The 18826-nt window shown below is 39.0% G+C and overlaps 2 pseudogenes; both read left to right on the top strand.

Moving 5' to 3' along the window:
- LOC149163685 (molybdopterin biosynthesis protein CNX1 pseudogene) overlaps positions 1 to 13757 on the top strand; it is a 42388-nt pseudogene extending 28631 nt beyond the window's left edge.
- A 1379-nt stretch (positions 13758 to 15136) lies between these two features.
- LOC149163684 (molybdopterin biosynthesis protein CNX1 pseudogene) lies at positions 15137 to 17364 on the top strand (annotated as a pseudogene).
- The last annotated feature ends 1462 nt before the right edge of the window (positions 17365 to 18826 follow it).

The following is an 18826-nucleotide window of genomic DNA, read 5'->3' as shown; positions in this document are numbered from 1 at the left end:
ATGCAGGTAATTTTTGTACGGGGTTAAAACCTGCACTACATTGTTGCATGATATCATGTGGTGCTCATTACTCATGTTTCCTTTTCACTCTTGTCTCATGCCACTACATGTTCAAGGGAATTCTAAGCCTATGCCATCCATCTAAAGTTTCCTATTGACCTTTCTAAGTCAACCATCTTTTTTTCAGTTGTACTTCATTATCTCATGACTCCATCCATTCACTACATCATCTCGGTTTGTTCCATGTTGATTGATGGGGGATACATCAAGGCCCTCCTTCAATGGATCTTCTCATGTTGTCTTCAGCTCATTATCTAGGAGCTTGATCTAGGAACTAGTAGTACCTTGGAGCTTGTAATAGGCTTCCTCGCAATCGATAGTGGATTTACATCATTAACTCTTGATTGGTTGAGTTCACTAGTGTTCGATGTCAGCTCATATATTTACACTTAGTGGACTGTACTAGGTACCTTGGGGTCCATTTTAATCACTGGTGGGTCTCATGATGTCTATTCATAATATACCTTGTTGACTGGTAATCATATGGGTTCTACCATGCTTGACATCAACTCATCTATTCACTTGTCATAGATTCGTACCAGCAGGGTTATGTTGAAGACCCTGGGTTAGGGACATCTCACTCTTATATGGCACTCTTCTCAGGCTATATTAGAGTCATGTATCATGTATGTACTTTGAGGACTACTTTGGGGCACCTCCTATATTTCATGTGTCCATAGTCCCACTAATCTATATTGTGACATAGATCCACACTGTATTTGCTGGTGGCTATGATCTTTCTAATTTGTCACATGGATCCATTGCGTATTATTCATGGCAATGTCTTAGCATTTCATGTCATGGATCAAAAGTGTATGCTCAACGACCATGTTCAGTATCTCTTTATGACTGAGCATGAGTATGTCTGCCTTGAGGATGTTATCAGCACATATGAGGCTTCAACATTTGGATTTTTCCAATTCTAGTTCTTGGCTTTGTCTCCTTCCTCACATTTTGACCTCTAAGATTTATTGTAATTCATTTCGGTCATTAGTTTCCCTTTTGATCTCATGCATTAAGGGTCATATTTTATAACCCTATTTTCCACTCCATTATAGTGATAGAAACCAAATATCAACTTACCTCAATTGCTAGCTAGAATGGATCTTGTTTCACCTTTTCTTTTACTTATGTGAGATTTATCCCATGTTAAAAGGGTGGAATTACATAATTGAGCAATTTCTCATAATCATTTTTCCAAAATATTATAATTATGAGATAATAATTATTTCATAATTGACAATAATTGAGAAAAAGATCATAATTAAGAAAAATGTTTCTAGAGGCTTATTTTCCCAAGGAGATCAACTTGACCCACTTGTGTATGAGTTGGCTATGGGTCCATTATTGTAGAAGTTTCCTAACTTCTCAAGCCCCTAGGGTCTAGATACATTCTCCCAAAGGATATAATAAACATATATAATCTCACCAAGAGGAAAGAGAGCCTTAGAGAGAGGATTGTTATGCTACAACTCTTTCTAGTCCATACATCCTTGAGGTCATAATGGTTATAGTAGGGAGACTCTGTTGGATCTTGGTGAGGAGATCCAAATATGAAGGTATAACTTATATTGTTGATTTATGGTTAATAGTGATACTTGTTCCCTTCTCTTCAAATCTGTATTTGTAGTTAACTATTCATGTTGTTTCTTATTTCTTTGAGCTGAAGATCTTCTGTGGAAGATCATTTGTCATCCTTGTTTGGTTGTGCATGTGTGAAGGCCGATATCGGTAGTGGGAGAGAAAGATCTCCTAGTCGAAGCGAGAAGATTATACATCGAGCTCAAGAGCCTTCACCAACTTGCGAGGAGGCCAAGTGTCAGTTCAAAACCTTTAGATTTAGGGAATGCATGCTTGACTGCCTGTTTATTCATATAGTTGGAAGGGAAAATTTTAGGGGCTAGTATTCACAGGTGGATTAATATTCCATGCTTTTTCCAGAAAAAATATTCGCCAATTTCCATTTCTCTAAAAATGAATTCACCCAAATTTTATAGTATAAAAATCACCAATATTATATAGTCTAATATAAAATAATTAGAAATCCAAAAAATTTTACAAAATTATCATCAAACATTTTAAAATTTGGAAATTAGGGACAATTAAGATTCACCAAGGTTGCTAACTTTAAGGTTGAAACAACTCCTTGTAGATGTGAGAATGTTTCTACAACAGTTTTGCTACAAGATCATATATAAGAGTGTTATGTGGGCATAGAAGGTGTTCTGAAGGAAATAAATGGTTAGATAAGGTAGGGGAAGGGTGCATGAAGCCCTTACCAACCCTAGGCTCCTCAAAATCCCATCTTGCATAATGAAATACTCACATGGTGGCCTCTAAAAAATCTGAAAAGTGACCTCTGTAAGCAGTCTACTTGAAGAGGTTTTTAGGGAAGGGAGGAAAGTGTTGGTGATGGAATGAAAAGTGTAAATGACAATGTTCAGTCATATAGACCAATAAATTGACCTACACACAAGATAGATTGTTCTTTTGATGATTGAGAAGACTACTAAACAAATGATTTAATTGCAAAAAACATAGATGAGAAAGGAAACTAATTCAATATCTAATTATTGCAACAGGAAATTAACTATGTTTTTGTCTTTACAACACAATATCTACCACCACACTTCCCACAAGAGAGGTGATTGATATACCTACACAAGAAACTATCTCATAAAAATTTCTGCTAGAAAGGAAAGTAAATGTAGCTAGCTAGATACAAGTGTTGGATACCTAATCTAGTAAGGGTTGGGTGGAGGAATGTGAATATTCATTGGATTCCAAGAGACCACTAGAATATGAAAGCTAAGGGTCATGATAATGTATTATAAATGTGTATCATTGTGAATATTAAATGTATCTCATGTTTATCTTTCATATATGGTCCATTATTTGTGTGTGAGTTTAACAATAGGAAAGAAGATGCATGAGTAAAATACACAAAGGAGAGAGACTAGAGCCTCTGGGTTGGGCCCTAACCCAAGGGGACTTATCCCTCTAAAGAAAAAATATATTTAAGATGATGGAAGTATTTTCATTAACATAAAATAATGCTCAAGTACATGATGAGGGGGTTGAAAATGAAAAGTACAAGATCCTAGCTATTAGTAGCCTCTATCCTTCCCAAAAAAGTTCGAATCCTTTTGAGCCCTTGGGCTTCCTTATCTATGTAAAAGTGGTTAAGGGGGAAGCCTCCTTGGAAGAAGGTTTGCTTCCCTCCAAAATCCCTAAAATGGTGGATCTAGTTCCCTAATATCCTTGTAGGCATTAAGTACAATAGTTGTCCACCAAATTCTTGAGTTCTAGATGAGTAAAAATGGGAAGTAGACTGAGTTGAAGGTGAATAAATTTAAGGTACAAGCATCCTATGTTCCTTCAGTTAGTTCCCAACACATACCTACATATTAAATGCTCATTGTCCTGCATATTCAAGCTATGTTAGGCTAGATGAAATAAATTAGATAAAATGATGAGACACTAGTGATTATGGTTTGTGCTACCAAGGGAACTCTACCTCATTTAGATAAAATGATGAGACACTCTTCTATCTTGGTTTTTGGCTCACACAAGTCTATGGCTCATCCACAGAAGATCAGGTTCACTCTGAGGTGAAACTGTAGGGTCTGGAGCTCGCATCTCTAATTTAGGGTTTTAGGCCTCAGTCGCAGGCACAACATAGGAAGGATCCGATCGTAGTCATATGTACAAAATATCATTCATGCGAATAGAGACTTCTAGTCGCACATACAACTCTCCATCCATGTGACTGGGGTTTTAGAGTTACTGCAGTCCATATATGCTTCCAGTCGCTCACATTCCAGGCTTAAGGGAGCGACTGGGAAAATTATAGTCACACACATGTCACCTCATCCATGTGACCAAGACTTAAAAGATGAAATCTCATCCTTCTAAATATTTCACTCAGTGACTACAGGGTTCAACAATTGACTATAGATAGTGACAGTTCAGTGTAGACTTCAGAATCTAATTTTGATTATATACATTATTGGGTTCATTTCTTGGATGTTGTAGTTGCTTTGATGGTTAGTTGCATAGATGAATATATGGATAATTTTACTCTATTTTTTGAATCATTTGATGACAATCTAATAAGAATAATTTACAGGGGTTTTCCCCATGGTGGTTTTTCTTTGGTCTCTGACCAATCCTGGTGTCTCTATTTGTGAATTCTTTTCTTTTCTTGCTCCTTTATGTTTCACTGCATTGATGATGATGATATTTTTCTTTCTACATAGTTGCATATGATGATGAATAATGATGTAAATCTGAATAATTTTATGATGTTATGGGGTGATCTTAATGTGTTAATGAAGAAATGCAATTATCAAAGCAAAGAACAATATATCCCTTAGAAAAATTAACATAGTTAAATCTCTAGTCGAGAAGTAGTAGCAAACATGGAAGGGATGCCATAACATAAGATTGTGTAGAATAATGTTGACATAGATAGTTAGCTCAGTTACATAATGACCACCATTGATAATCTAGGGGATCAAAAATATTCTCAAAAATCAAGGTACTCTAAATCGCTTGAAACAATTTCCAAATCATAGATCTTGTCGTTTTGATTCCAACGACACTTGAATTGCCTCAATTTGACACCCATTCTGAAAGTTATCACGTTTTGAAGTTTTTGGAAAAAAAATAAAAAGTCAACTTGCAAGGTTGACAGGGCCACTGACTGAGCAGGCCTTACATGTGATGTGGTGCTAACATTAGCAATTGACTAGGAAAGTATGGTGTGCAGTATGGGCCAATCTCATGATGACTTGTGGAAGTTTATACATGTTGTGTTGGAATTTTCTTATTGGTTGTTTGGTTTGTGCTGGACCAATCATCAGGGACCACATGGCCCAATGGGAGGACACCACATGGCCCTTGGGTTTTGTGCCAAAATTTTAATGGGTTGACCAAAAATCCTTCGTCAGAATCAAACCCACGACCTCACATTCAAAAATCATCAGCTCTACCATTACACCACATGTTTGGAACTTAATATAATGTGGGCATCGATTATATTTAAATTCGTGTTTTCATGGCATTGGTAGGAGGGTCAGGGCACATGGCCCTAGCTCCGAGTCACTTGGCTCTTCATATAACCATGGTGTGAAGTTGGAGGGGGTGGGTGGTTAGCCCCGACCCCAATTTTGACACATATATTGTGACCACCGATAGAGTATGGAGGAGGGGACAGGGAGATAACCCCCAACCCCTAGTTCTTACATTCAATGTAAATTATCAGCTAATAACACAGAGAGGTGGGGTGAGTGCTACCCTATCTGTGCCCCAGCTTGTGGTTCTATCGCCCTTAATATGACTAGTGTTGGAAACAATGTTAATACTGAGAGGGGGTGTGAATTATTATTAAGGCTAATTCAAAATTTTCTTCCAATTTATATTTAACATTCAGACTTGGAAATCATTGTGTGAGAAACCATTAACCAAACATAATGGTAGCCATATCAACTAATACAAGCATACATGTCATGAGAGAAAAACACATGAGACATAGAGGTTTAACGTGGAAACCCTTATGGGAGAAAAACTACCAAAGATTGTTTGTTATTATGATGCAAATAAGAGAACCTACACTATTACATCAAATTTTGTTTGTGAGACACCACTTAAAGGAAGCCCCAACTCCCCTTCATTGTTTGCTAGGACACACTAAAAGGAAGCACCAAATCCCTCCTTTTGTAGAAATCTGATCAACTTACTAGAAGCACCATGTGAAGCACCAAATTCAACTTGTAGGAGGGACCAACCCTAGGCCTTCCTCAAACACTCACTAAGATGGAAGCACCAAATTCCTATATGCAAGCTCTAACCTACACTCAACAAGGAATTAATGTTCTCTATAGATGATAGCCGCTCTACCTAATATCAACTCAGTTCTCCTCTATATCCTTCAACATTCAGCCTTTTGTTCTGCTCAGCAACAGACACTAATACACAACCTTGCAACACTCTATCCACACTATAACATCATACACTTTGAGAAAGAGCTCTTTACTCTCGACCCTCTCCTTCTACACAGGCACTCTCAACCTCCTCTTAGCAATCCAAGCACGCTTGGCCTATTCTCAGTAGCGCTCACACAAATCTCTCCTCTCGGCTCACCCAACAATGTTGCATTTCCCTTGTTGCTCAATTTCAATCCTGAGTTTTGTTCCTTTGTTGCACACTAGTCGATGTTGTCTCTGCAATCCTCCATATTGCCCAAATGTACTCAATGCATGTATTCCCATATTGCAGCCACTTCTATACTCAGACATGGAAGATGATTTAATTCAAGGAATGGGCACCTAAGTGTTATTCCATACTGAGAATTAAATATCAGTCAAACTAAAGACTCAAGGAGTTCTTCCATTAAAATTTTCCTGCACACACAACATCACTCTCCATTCCAATTCAGATTCTCATTTAATTCTTCCTCGTGTGAGTGACACTCAGGGATGGCTAATTATGTTTCTCATCAGACTCCATTAATTTTCTCCTATGTGTCGTGATCCTTGCTACCTTGAAACATCACTCTCAATAATTGCATTGAATCAAATTCTAAAGTCACAACTATTGAACCGTTCAATGCTCATTAACCATGATGTAGAGGTCCTCTAAGTATGGTAAAAGTCCCAAGCTTGGCCCAAGGTGCCAAAATGGTTCTGAATATAACCCTGCAGCCCTTATTGATTATATCCACTCTCATTTTGGTGCTTAGCCTCTTTCCTACTCCTCTTGGTGCCCCTTTTTTGTATTTGGTCGAAAGGCCCATGGTCGCAATAACATGTGAAACCTTTGCAAAACCAAGACTTGGGTGCTTTTTGAACTATAGCCCCGATGGATTATTTGGCTCATTAACTTATTCACACCCTTGGTCTCATTTTTTTCATGTAACACTATACCAGGGCTTAGCCCATAGCTTTCTAAAGAAATAATCTCGTTTGTGCCTCCTTTGTAAACTTTCAGGCTCCTCTTAATGATCTTAGCTATCTAGTAGGGTCTTCCCTATGCTTTCACTGGCTAATCAAAGGCCCCATTAGGATGAAATGTCTATTTGATGTGTCCTTTGCATTCCCTTTGTGCTTCCTTATTAAAATTCTAAGCTCCATACCTTCAAGATGACGTGTCTCGTGTGGGACCACTGTTTCACTTGTGCAACAATTAAAACGTTTCAGGTTGAGTTAGCTACCATGTTTTCTTGATGCCTGTTGCTCGACACATCTTTTTTGTGAAACTTTATAATCCTTCCTGGGTAACCCTTCCGAGATGATGTCATTATTATGTAATAAACCGCACGTGGTGCCTCCTGAGTGGTGACATATGTCACCTAGATTCAGCCCATTATACCACCCAAAAATGTTGAATCTTCCTGCCACGTGTCCCCCATACAGCTACATCATCTGCCCCCATCATCTCCTAAGAGTTAATTGAACATTACAATGTGTCTTGTTGTCAAAGACGAGAGAGAACAGTCAGAGGCATTTTTTTCATATATTTCCTTTTTTAAAGCCATTTATTAAAAACAACCAGGTTCAAGAACCCAACCTCGACACCATCTGTTGTGGTTTATGGAATTAGTAGGAGTGGTCCCAAATTGGTTCTTTGTCATTGATTAACGTGATCAATGATTTGGGAAACCACTTCCTGTGACCTCCAAGCCTGAAACTATTTCCATATCAAGGCTCATCAGAATGTCACAACATGGCCTGACACCTATCTCTTGATGCTTCCATTTTTTTCCCTAAACAGATTTTTGAGCTCACCCTCAGCAGGCTGAGCTGTCATAGTGGGGACCGCCTGCTTGACTACTCATTGTTCATTGCTCTATTTTCATGTCTTGATGTCCACCGCCCAACACTTTCACTTTGTGTGCCCTTTGCAATCCTCCAGGTGCACTCTCTAGGGTAAGTCCAAAGGATGGCATCACCACCTAGCATCAACCCACTCCATACATTCTAGCGCTAAAGACTTGTGCACCATAACCATTCAGTTGGGGTCTTCCTTACGGGATGAGCTATCTTGGTGGGGTCTGCCTATGGCCAATGGTGTTGAAGAAAGTGTAAATAGGTTCGGTCTTCATGACATTGTAATTATGATTTTTGCAAACAAGAAAATGAATTTATTATTAGTCCTTACTGCATGGGTTTCATGAGCAAGAGTTTTATTTATTTAGCAGCTCCCATTGAGAGCCTTAAGATGTTTAATATTCAATGTCATGCTCTTCTTGAGCCTATATGTAATGTATACAAGGTCTAGAACAACCCTCCAAGACAAGCAAAATCCTCTTGAAGAAGGTAACAAGAAAAAAGATGAAGAGAACAGTCATGTTGGACTCAAATTGAATTAACTAAACTAAAGAAAGTCATGTTAGCTCAATAAAAGGACACAACACTTCACACTGTCATGTCGGCACAAATACATAGACATAACCATTATATATACATAGTTAGGCTCACCACAGAAAAGAAAGAAACTCATATTTTTCTCTGAACTTCAAATAGGTACATGAGGTTGAGGAATCTCATATCAAGGCAACAGTTAAGTACCTCGGATGGAGAGGTATCACTATGATTTCGGATGGGTAATACAGTGAGGTATTCTCGACATAATAATGAATAGGTTTCAAGAGAACACAGTCTCATTTTCGATAAAGATCTCAGTGATGTCATAACCTTAGTGATAAGTATGATCTCAAGAATACTATAATACCACACACAGTCTCAGCAGGATTATGAGAGAAGGATCTTGTTAGAGCCTAGATTGACCTCAGGCTGAAGGGAGGCAATCCTAGGATAACCACAAACCAAGCTTAACCTAGTATCTAGCCCTACCAGGTCGGGAGAGGGCTCTCTCCTTGTCAATCTCAGTCAAGATGGCTGGATCATATATGGATTTTAGGCTTGGGATAGTAGCTCTAGCGTTTTTTGATTGATTTGTTGGTTTTGTTGTTGGATCAAATGGAGTAGGCAGTTTGGGGTCCAGGAAATCAAGTCAGGATGCAGGTGTTTTATGGGGCGAGGTAGGTAGGTGTTTTGGCACTTGGAATCGAGTGAGATGAGAGGTCTAAGACTAGTGAGGAGCTGAGGAGGGCATTCAAAGATCATGTATCCTTCTCAAACAGTGGAAAACATAAAAAACTGAATGGTTTCCCAAGGCAGAGCACTGTAAACAATGTATTCTACCTATCTATCTTGATATCATTCAGATAGAAGAAATAACTTAGATTGTGGCACACATAACACATGAGAAAAAATAATAACAGAAGAGGAAACTATGCAAAACACTTTACCACAAGTATCCCATAAAAATAGCTGCAAATCTTGGCTTATTTCCTTGCCAAATTGTTGATAAGGGTGTACAATGTAGCTCAAAGCATCCAAGAGATTCCAACCTTTACTAATGATAGAAAAAATACATTATATAGACATCAAACCACCTATGATAGCCATCAGGGGTCAAAACCAAGAGAAAAGGAGTTGTTACAACCATTTCCAAACAGAGGACATGAATATAGGCAGTGGAACAACTTGCCTCTATAAGCATGGAAACTGATTCATTAACCCCCAAACCACCTAAAACTGATGAATCTACCCTCTAAGATCATTTCACTATTACATTTACATACCAAGGCATTAATTATAATCATAAATTCATCCATGAAAAAGGAAAAAATCAATTTGCAGTGAAAATAGGCGAAAACTGAATTTTCTAGCAAACTGGCTCAATGTGCAGTGCCATTGGCCAGATGTGCAATGCCACTTCACACCCACTTATGGAGGACTTCCCCTTAGCCACATTGAACCCAAGATAGCTCAGTGGAAAGGTATTCCTATCTATTTTCTGGAACATCGTGAATTTTTTCATTTGGAGGTCATTTTCCCCTTCAAAAGTGAAATCTCCCAAGGCTGCTTCTGTGTGTCCAAAAAAGAGGCAAAGAGGTCATTTTTTGGTAGTTTTTTTACCTTTTGGTGACCTAGTTTTGCTCCAAAATTGCTGAAATTTTCTGGGTTTGATGCTCTCATCATACTAAATCTAAATATGTAAGCCTTTCCTCCAACAAGTCCTCCAGGGAAAAGCGCAACACTGGTGGTGCTACGCATCTAGGCTTATTTTCTGTTTTCAAAATTTCAAAATTTAAAAAGACAAAAATTCATCAAAACTTGCCCAGATTTGGCATAGGACACCACCATTAGCTTCTTCGATGGGCTAGTGAGGATTCAGCTGACATTTTCAACTTATCTTGCTCCTTTTTTCTCTTTAAGGCCTTCCTCAACTTAGCCATAAGCTTCCTCATCCTTATGTTGCAGATTTTGTTGCGAGTCATGTAGTGGTAGGCCATGTGGCGAAGCATCTTCTTGTCTCAATTGGCCTTCTCAATCAGCCCCTCAAGGTGTATATTAACCCTCTCAAGCCAGGTTTCCCTATCATTCTCAATCTCTTGTTCAATCGAAGTCAACTTGACATTTGCCTCCTTGGCCTTTTGCCTGTTTTCTTTGATCATTTGCAGCTTCATGAGGTCTTGCTTGTCACTCAATTGTTTCTTTTCTTACTCTAAATATTTGATGATCCACTTAGCTCTTTCTAAGCTATCTGAAAAAGATTGTATCTCAGCCTCTTGTTCCTTTATGATCATGTCTTTGGCAGTCTTTGGATCCTAAGTTTCCAAGTCAATGACATCAACTCCTTGATGAGTGAAGTGTTGTTGTGTTTCCTCGTGATCAACAAGGTTAAAATCTCTTTCTTGCTCATCACTAAGATCCTTCTTTTGCATCTTTTTCTTTCCCTTACCTTTGCCCTTGCTTTGCTGCTCAACCTATACCTGTTTTGTTGAAGAAGAAGGCAAAGCCCCTTCCACAACTTGTGGAGATAGCATTTGCCTATGGCCTGATGATGAAGGCGAGACCCCTTCCACATCTTGTGGAGATAATACTCACCTAGCGGCTACAATAAGTTTCCTGGTACCCCTCTTGTATGTCACAAATATTGGCACTCCAATAGTTTCAGTCTCTTTGACCTTTTCCTGTCCTCAAGGTCTACCTTCCTCATGATGTACAGATGAAAAGATTTGCGGGCCTTTGAACATCTCATGAGAAATGAAAGTCTCCCATGGCATGCTAAGAACTTTCAATTGATGTAGAATAATGATTTTAATCAAAGAGTAATGGAAAATGCTATTCAACTGCTGGGGGTATGGTTTCCTCTTTACAATATGTGCCATTTTCTAAATGTTTCTGAACATGAAGGGATATTCATCATGTTAGACTCCGTCTCAACATGAGATTGATTCTTCTTCAAAACAGGGTTTTGAAGAAGAAATAATTTAAATGTGCTGTTTAGATTATGTAATTTGTTCTCCAGCTCTTCAAAAGGCCGCAGCAAACTTCAACGCTCCTATCCCTGCACAAGTACAATTTGAAATATCATCAGCAATCAGAGGCAATTAGAATGTTTGTGGAGGTTGTTTACAAGCCACAGTTTTCCAAAATTTCACATAGCTGTAGAAGTGGAAGAGGACAACATTCAGCTCTAAAACACATTCAAAATCAGATTCATAATCCTAATTGGTGGTTCAGCATTGTCATACAAAAGAAAGCAAAGCATACATCAGACTCTACTGTTGATGAATTTGGTCAAGTTTTATCTTCATATGGTTTCAATTATCATGGTACAGAGGTTTTCTACAGTGGCACATCCAGTCATTCATTTCGAAGCTTTGCAGGCCCTTAGAGCAGCAATACACAATTATCCATCCATTATGTCTTTATGTTGGCATCTAGATTCTTCAACTGTATTGGGACTACTTGAGTCATCTTATTTTGACATTGGCGCACATGCAACATCGACAAAATTCTGCCAGGGAAACCTCCAGGAAAAATCTGAAGACCAGTTGATGACAAAACATTGCCGAGTGCTGTAAAGGAAGATTGGGATTCTCAAAGTGATAGTGTGCCAAATATCAGTCCTGTAGTATCAATGTTTCAGTTAAAACAGATAGTATCAGCTGACAGAGAACACAAAACACCTAATGGAAGGTCTGATATTAAGAGATGAAGTGAATCAGAAGATAAAGTTTCAATACTTCCGTGGACAAGGAAATCCAAAAAAGGTGACCATGCCACTGGGGCTTCAAGCGTTTATGATGAAGTAGGATCGAGGACATTACTTGGTTCTGGAGTGGCTTGTATAGATTCGGAATCAAGCTCATCTTCAGGACTCATCTTATCTGAGTTTGCAACAAGTAGAAAGCACAAGTCCCTTATTTCAGATTATCAAAGAGGAACAACTTGGCCACAGAATGGTCTACCCTCAAATCCATTTCTTTCCGCTTTAATGTCTGAAAGGATATGATATTCAAAAAGGGGCAGTCGTATTGAAATCTGGTGAGAGAATAGGTGCTGCAGAAATTGGATTGCTGGCCACAATTGGAGTTGTTATGGTCAAGGTTTATCCAATACCCACAATTGCAGTCCTTTCAACAGGGGATGAGTTAGTAGATCCAGCATCAGATTTCATAGGTCTTGGTAAGATTCGGGATTCAAATCGGGCTATGCTACTAGCAGCTGCTACACAGCAGCAATGTAAAGTATTGGATTTAGGTATTGCATGTGATGAAGAAGAAGAGTTGGAAGCCAAGCTGGATAAAGCTGTTTCTGCTGGGGTGGATATTCTCTTATCATCAGGTGGTGTTTCCATGGGAGACAAGGATTTTATAAAGCATTTATTGGAGAGACGTGGTACTATATATTTTAATAGGGTTTGTATGAAGCCTGGAAAGCCAATAACATTTGCAACCATCAATGTTGCATCAACAGAAACAAGGCCAGGAAAAAATATTCTTGCATTTGGTTTGCCGGGCAATCCTGTCAGTTGCTTAGTTTGTTTCTATTTTATGGCTATTCTTGCAATCCGACACTTAATTGGTTGGAGAGATCCCAGGTTTTGGAGAGTACAAGCTCGCATTTCAGAACCAAGAACATTAGACCCTTTAAGACCTGGATATCACCGTGCTATAATTCATTGGGAACAAGAAATGGATCTGGTTACCCTGGCTTTGTTGCGGTAAGCACAGGACATCAAGTTAGTAGCCGCTTTTTAAGCATGAAGTCTGCAAATGCATTATTAGAATTGCCCGCAGGAAATAAATACTTCCAGCAGGGACAATGGTGTGGGCACTGTTAATTTCTGATGTCAGCAGCATGCCTGTTCCCCAGACATCGGTATCCATGGACAATGTTTTAAGTGGTCAACTTTCAAGTGCGAAACATGAAAATATATTCAAGAATTCTCAAGAAGAACATAGTGATACAAGTGTAAAGGTAGCAGTCCTGACTGTGAGCGATACTGTACCCTCTGGTGCTGGGCCTGATCGAAGTGGTTCAAGGGCAGTTTCTGTGATAAATTCTTTGTCAGAAAAGCTGGATGGGCAGCGCAGGTTTCTTGCCACAACATATGAAGAACTGTGGAGAATGTCCTTTCTGGTCTCTGGGATTCAGAAGGGTATAAAAGCATGGACCATAAGTACTGCCATCATTGTGAAATCATTCATTCGCGGTTCTCCTTATCATCTATATTTTGACTTGGGATTTAATCGCACTCTAAACGTGGACGCAAATGGTGATCGGCTGCAAGATAATCTAAAGGGCGGAATTGTAGTAGTGACAGCAATGCCATAGCAAAACTTGGCACAGAACTCAAACACCTGTCTCTAAATCATGGTTACCTGCCAGGATTATCGGATACGTGTATAGATTTCTATCTGTGGTGATTTGTGCTATCCAAGCCACGAAATCGTCGATAGTTACTTGACCTATTTTCGTGCCGAATGGGATCCAAAGGATCCGTCCGAGCGCCTTGCAGTATTGGTTGTTAAGTGATAGTTTCAAAGGCATATCTTGCATCCAATTAATTTCATCCATACAAGCGATGAACAGCTTGTAATGGGTCCAAATATAGCAACCGGTTTCTCACTAATGTCATCAGTCTGGATTATATGAGGATCTGCGCTCCAGCAGTTATATTTTTATTAGTCAATCAGAGGATTTTTAGGGACATGGTACTGTTTTAGAATAGAAGGCTGTTTTCTTTTTGAATTTTTTGTAATTTCAGTTTAAAACAGCGCCCCTGTTTTGGGCAGCATTTTTTATTTTTTTGTATTTAAAAATAATCATTAGAGTTTTTTTTTAGAGAGAGTAAGAGAGAGGAGTGGAGAGTTTTTTCTGAGCGCTGGGAGCTGCTGGAGAAGCATAGAGCTTTGTAATGTACAGTTTTCTGCAGAGAATTTAATGGAATTTCACAGCTCTGTTTGCTGAGATTCATGTGGTATGTTGATTTAGCATAAGTTTTTCCCTTTGTCTCATATGTAATCAGTTATACATTTCATTTCATGACCCTTTCAAGCTGAACAAATGAAGTGATTAGGTAGGAATTCATAGTATTATATGCTCCTCCTATAAGTTTGTTCGCATTCGATGTTTTCTACTGTTTAAGGAGGATTCAGAGTTATTGTCTGCCCTCCTTAACTCCTCACCAGTCTTGCCATCCCGTTTGAAACCAGATTTGGTGTTAAATTGCATGCCTACCTTGCCTCAGTTGACAACCTGTGTAGTCATTATATTTCTCTGTTTGAAACTGTGATTTTGCCCATGTAGCCCAGAAAAGCCCCGTCATTCCATTAAAAAACCCCAAAAATCATTAAATCAACCCCCTTATCAATTTACTAGCCTAAAATCTTTATGATTAATTGGTCAGCCTAATCATATTGAAAGATCTATCGAATCTGACCCGAGAGAGCCTTCTCATACCTCGTAGGGCTAGCTACGAGGTGAAATGGTTTGATGTAGCCTTGAAGATTTACTTTTCTCAGCCTAGGGTGAAATCTCAAGCGCTAACATATTGGCGACCATACTGATTATTGAAGAAGAAATAATTTAAATGTGCTGTTTAGATTATGTAATTTGTTCTCCAGCTCTTCAAAAGGCCGCAGCAAACTTCAACGCTCCTATCCCTGCACAATTACAATTTGAAATATCATCAGCAATCAGAGGCAATTAGAATGTTTGTGGAGGTTGTTTACAAGCCACAGTTTTCCAAAATTTCACATAGCTGTAGAAGTGGAAGAGGACAACATTCAGCTCTAAAACACATTCAAAATCAGATTCATAATCCTAATTGGTGGTTCAGCATTGTCAAACAAAAGAAAGCAAAGCATACATCAGACTCTACTGTTGATGAATTTGGTCAAGTTTTATCTTCATATGGTTTCAATTATCATGGTACAGAGGTTTTCTACAGTGGCACATCCAGTCATTCATTTCGAAGCTTTGCAGGCCCTTAGAGCAGCAATACACAATTATCCATCCATTATGTCTTTATGTTGGCATCTAGATTCTTCAACTGTATTGGGACTACTTGAGTCATCTTATTTTGACATTGGCGCACATGCAACATCGACAAAATTCTGCAAGGGAAACCTCCAGGAAAAATCTGAAGACCAGTTGATGACAAAACATTGCCGAGTGCTGTAAAGGAAGATTGGGATTCTCAAAGTGATAGTGTGCCAAATATCAGTCCTGTAGTATCAATGTTTCAGTTAAAACAGATAGTATCAGCTGACAGAGAACACAAAACACCTAATGGAAGGTCTGATATTAAGAGATGAAGTGAATCAGAAGATAAAGTTTCAATACTTCCGTGGACAAGGAAATCCAAAAAAGGTGACCATGCCACTGGGGCTTCAAGCGTTTATGATGAAGTAGGATCGAGGACATTACTTGGTTCTGGAGTGGCTTGTATAGATTCGGAATCAAGCTCATCTTCAGGACTCATCTTATCTGAGTTTGCAACAAGTAGAAAGCACAAGTCCCTTATTTCAGATTATCAAAGAGGAACAACTTGGCCACAGAATGGTCTACCCTCAAATCCATTTCTTTCCGCTTTAATGTCTGAAAGGATATGATATTCAAAAAGGGGCAGTCGTATTGAAATCTGGTGAGAGAATAGGTGCTGCAGAAATTGGATTGCTGGCCACAATTGGAGTTGTTATGGTCAAGGTTTATCCAATACCCACAATTGCAGTCCTTTCAACAGGGGATGAGTTAGTAGATCCAGCATCAGATTTCATAGGTCTTGGTAAGATTCGGGATTCAAATCGGGCTATGCTACTAGCAGCTGCTACACAGCAGCAATGTAAAGTATTGGATTTAGGTATTGCATGTGATGAAGAAGAAGAGTTGGAAGCCAAGCTGGATAAAGCTGTTTCTGCTGGGGTGGATATTCTCTTATCATCAGGTGGTGTTTCCATGGGAGACAAGGATTTTATAAAGCATTTATTGGAGAGACGTGGTACTATATATTTTAATAGGGTTTGTATGAAGCCTGGAAAGCCAATAACATTTGCAACCATCAATGTTGCATCAACAGAAACAAGGCCAGGAAAAAATATTCTTGCATTTGGTTTGCCGGGCAATCCTGTCAGTTGCTTAGTTTGTTTCTATTTTATGGCTATTCCTGCAATCCGACACTTAATTGGTTGGAGAGATCCCAGGTTTTGGAGAGTACAAGCTCGCATTTCAGAACCAAGAACATTAGACCCTTTAAGACCTGGATATCACCGTGCTATAATTCATTGGGAACAAGAAATGGATCTGGTTACCCTGGCTTTGTTGCTGTAAGCACAGGACATCAAGTTAGTAGCCGCTTTTTAAGCATGAAGTCTGCAAATGCATTATTAGAATTGCCCGCAGGAAATAAATACTTCCAGCAGGGACAATGGTGTGGGCACTGTTAATTTCTGATGTCAGCAGCATGCCTGTTCCCCAGACATCGGTATCCATGGACAATGTTTTAAGTGGTCAACTTTCAAGTGCGAAACATGAAAATATATTCAAGAATTCTCAAGAAGAACATAGTGATACAAGTGTAAAGGTAGCAGTCCTGACTGTGAGCGATACTGTACCCTCTGGTGCTGGGCCTGATCGAAGTGGTTCAAGGGCAGTTTCTGTGATAAATTCTTTGTCAGAAAAGCTGGATGGGCAGCGCAGGTTTCTTGCCACAACATATGAAGAACTGTGGAGAATGTCCTTTCTGGTCTCTGGGATTCAGAAGGGTATAAAAGCATGGACCATAAGTACTGCCATCATTGTGAAATCATTCATTCGCGGTTCTCCTTATCATCTATATTTTGACTTGGGATTTAATCGCACTCTAAACGTGGACGCAAATGGTGATCGGCTGCAAGATAATCTAAAGGGCGGAATTGTAGTAGTGACAGCAATGCCATAGCAAAACTTGGCACAGAACTCAAACACCTGTCTCTAAATCATGGTTACCTGCCAGGATTATCGGATACGTGTATAGATTTCTATCTGTGGTGATTTGTGCTATCCAAGCCACGAAATCGTCGATAGTTACTTGACCTATTTTCGTGCCGAATGGGATCCAAAGGATCCGTCCGAGCGCCTTGCAGTATTGGTTGTTAAGTGATAGTTTCAAAGGCATAGCTTGCATCCAATTAATTTCATCCATACAAGCGATGAACAGCTTGTAATGGGTCCAAATATAGCAACCGGTTTCTCACTAATGTCATCAGTCTGGATTATATGAGGATCTGCGCTCCAGCAGTTATATTTTTATTAGTCAATCAGAGGATTTTTAGGGACATGGTACTGTTTTAGAATAGAAGGCTGTTTTCTTTTTGAATTTTTTGTAATTTCAGTTTAAAACAGCGCCCCTGTTTTGGGCAGCATTTTTTATTTTTTGTATTTAAAAATAATCATTAGAGTTTTTTTTTAGAGAGAGTAAGAGAGAGGAGTGGAGAGTTTTTTCTGAGCGCTGGGAGCTGCTGGAGAAGCATAGAGCTTTGTAATGTACAGTTTTCTGCAGAGAATTTAATGGAATTTCACAGCTCTGTTTGCTGAGATTCATGTGGTATGTTGATTTAGCATAAGTTTTTCCCTTTGTCTCATATGTAATCAGTTATACATTTCATTTCATGACCCTTTCAAGCTGAACAAATGAAGTGATTAGGTAGGAATTCATAGTATTATATGCTCCTCCTATAAGTTTGTTCGCATTCGATGTTTTCTACTGTTTAAGGAGGATTCAGAGTTATTGTCTGCCCTCCTTAACTCCTCACCAGTCTTGCCATCCCGTTTGAAACCAGATTTGGTGTTAAATTGCATGCCTACCTTGCCTCAGTTGACAACCTGTGTAGTCATTATATTTCTCTGTTTGAAACTGTGATTTTGCCCATGTAGCCCAGAAAAGCCCCGTCATTCCATTAAAAAACCCCAAAAATCATTAAATCAACCCCCTTATCAATTTACTAGCCTAAAATTTTTATGATTAATTGGTCAGCCTAATCATATTGAAAGATCTATCGAATCTGACCCGAGAGAGCCTTCTCATACCTCGTAGGGCTAGCTACGAGGTGAAATGGTTTGATGTAGCCTTGAAGATTTACTTTTCTCAGCCTAGGGTGAAATCTCAAGCGCTAACATATTGGCGACCATACTGGGGAGAACAAACTTGTTTGTTGATTGATGTGTGAGTTTCGTAAGTCTTAGACGGAGCCTGAAGTTACGCCAGAAGCCTTCGAAAACGCTCTTGTTTTACATCAGCGCAAGTAGATAAACGCTGCTTCAGTCAATCTCCGTGAGCTTTTGAAACCCTCACTTCATTGACACTTTACCCCAGTACATGTATCAAGTTCAGATCTGATTGTTGATAGTGGACAACGATCAGA

The sequence above is a fragment of the Pinus tabuliformis genome, chromosome 5_1, assembly GCF_031772625.1.
Source record: "Pinus tabuliformis cultivar Carrire ecotype Pingquan chromosome 5_1, CPIR1, whole genome shotgun sequence".
Lineage (NCBI taxonomy): Eukaryota > Viridiplantae > Streptophyta > Pinopsida > Pinales > Pinaceae > Pinus > Pinus tabuliformis.
Note: the sequence above shows the minus strand (reverse complement) of the source record. Positions and strands in the feature narration are given on the sequence as shown.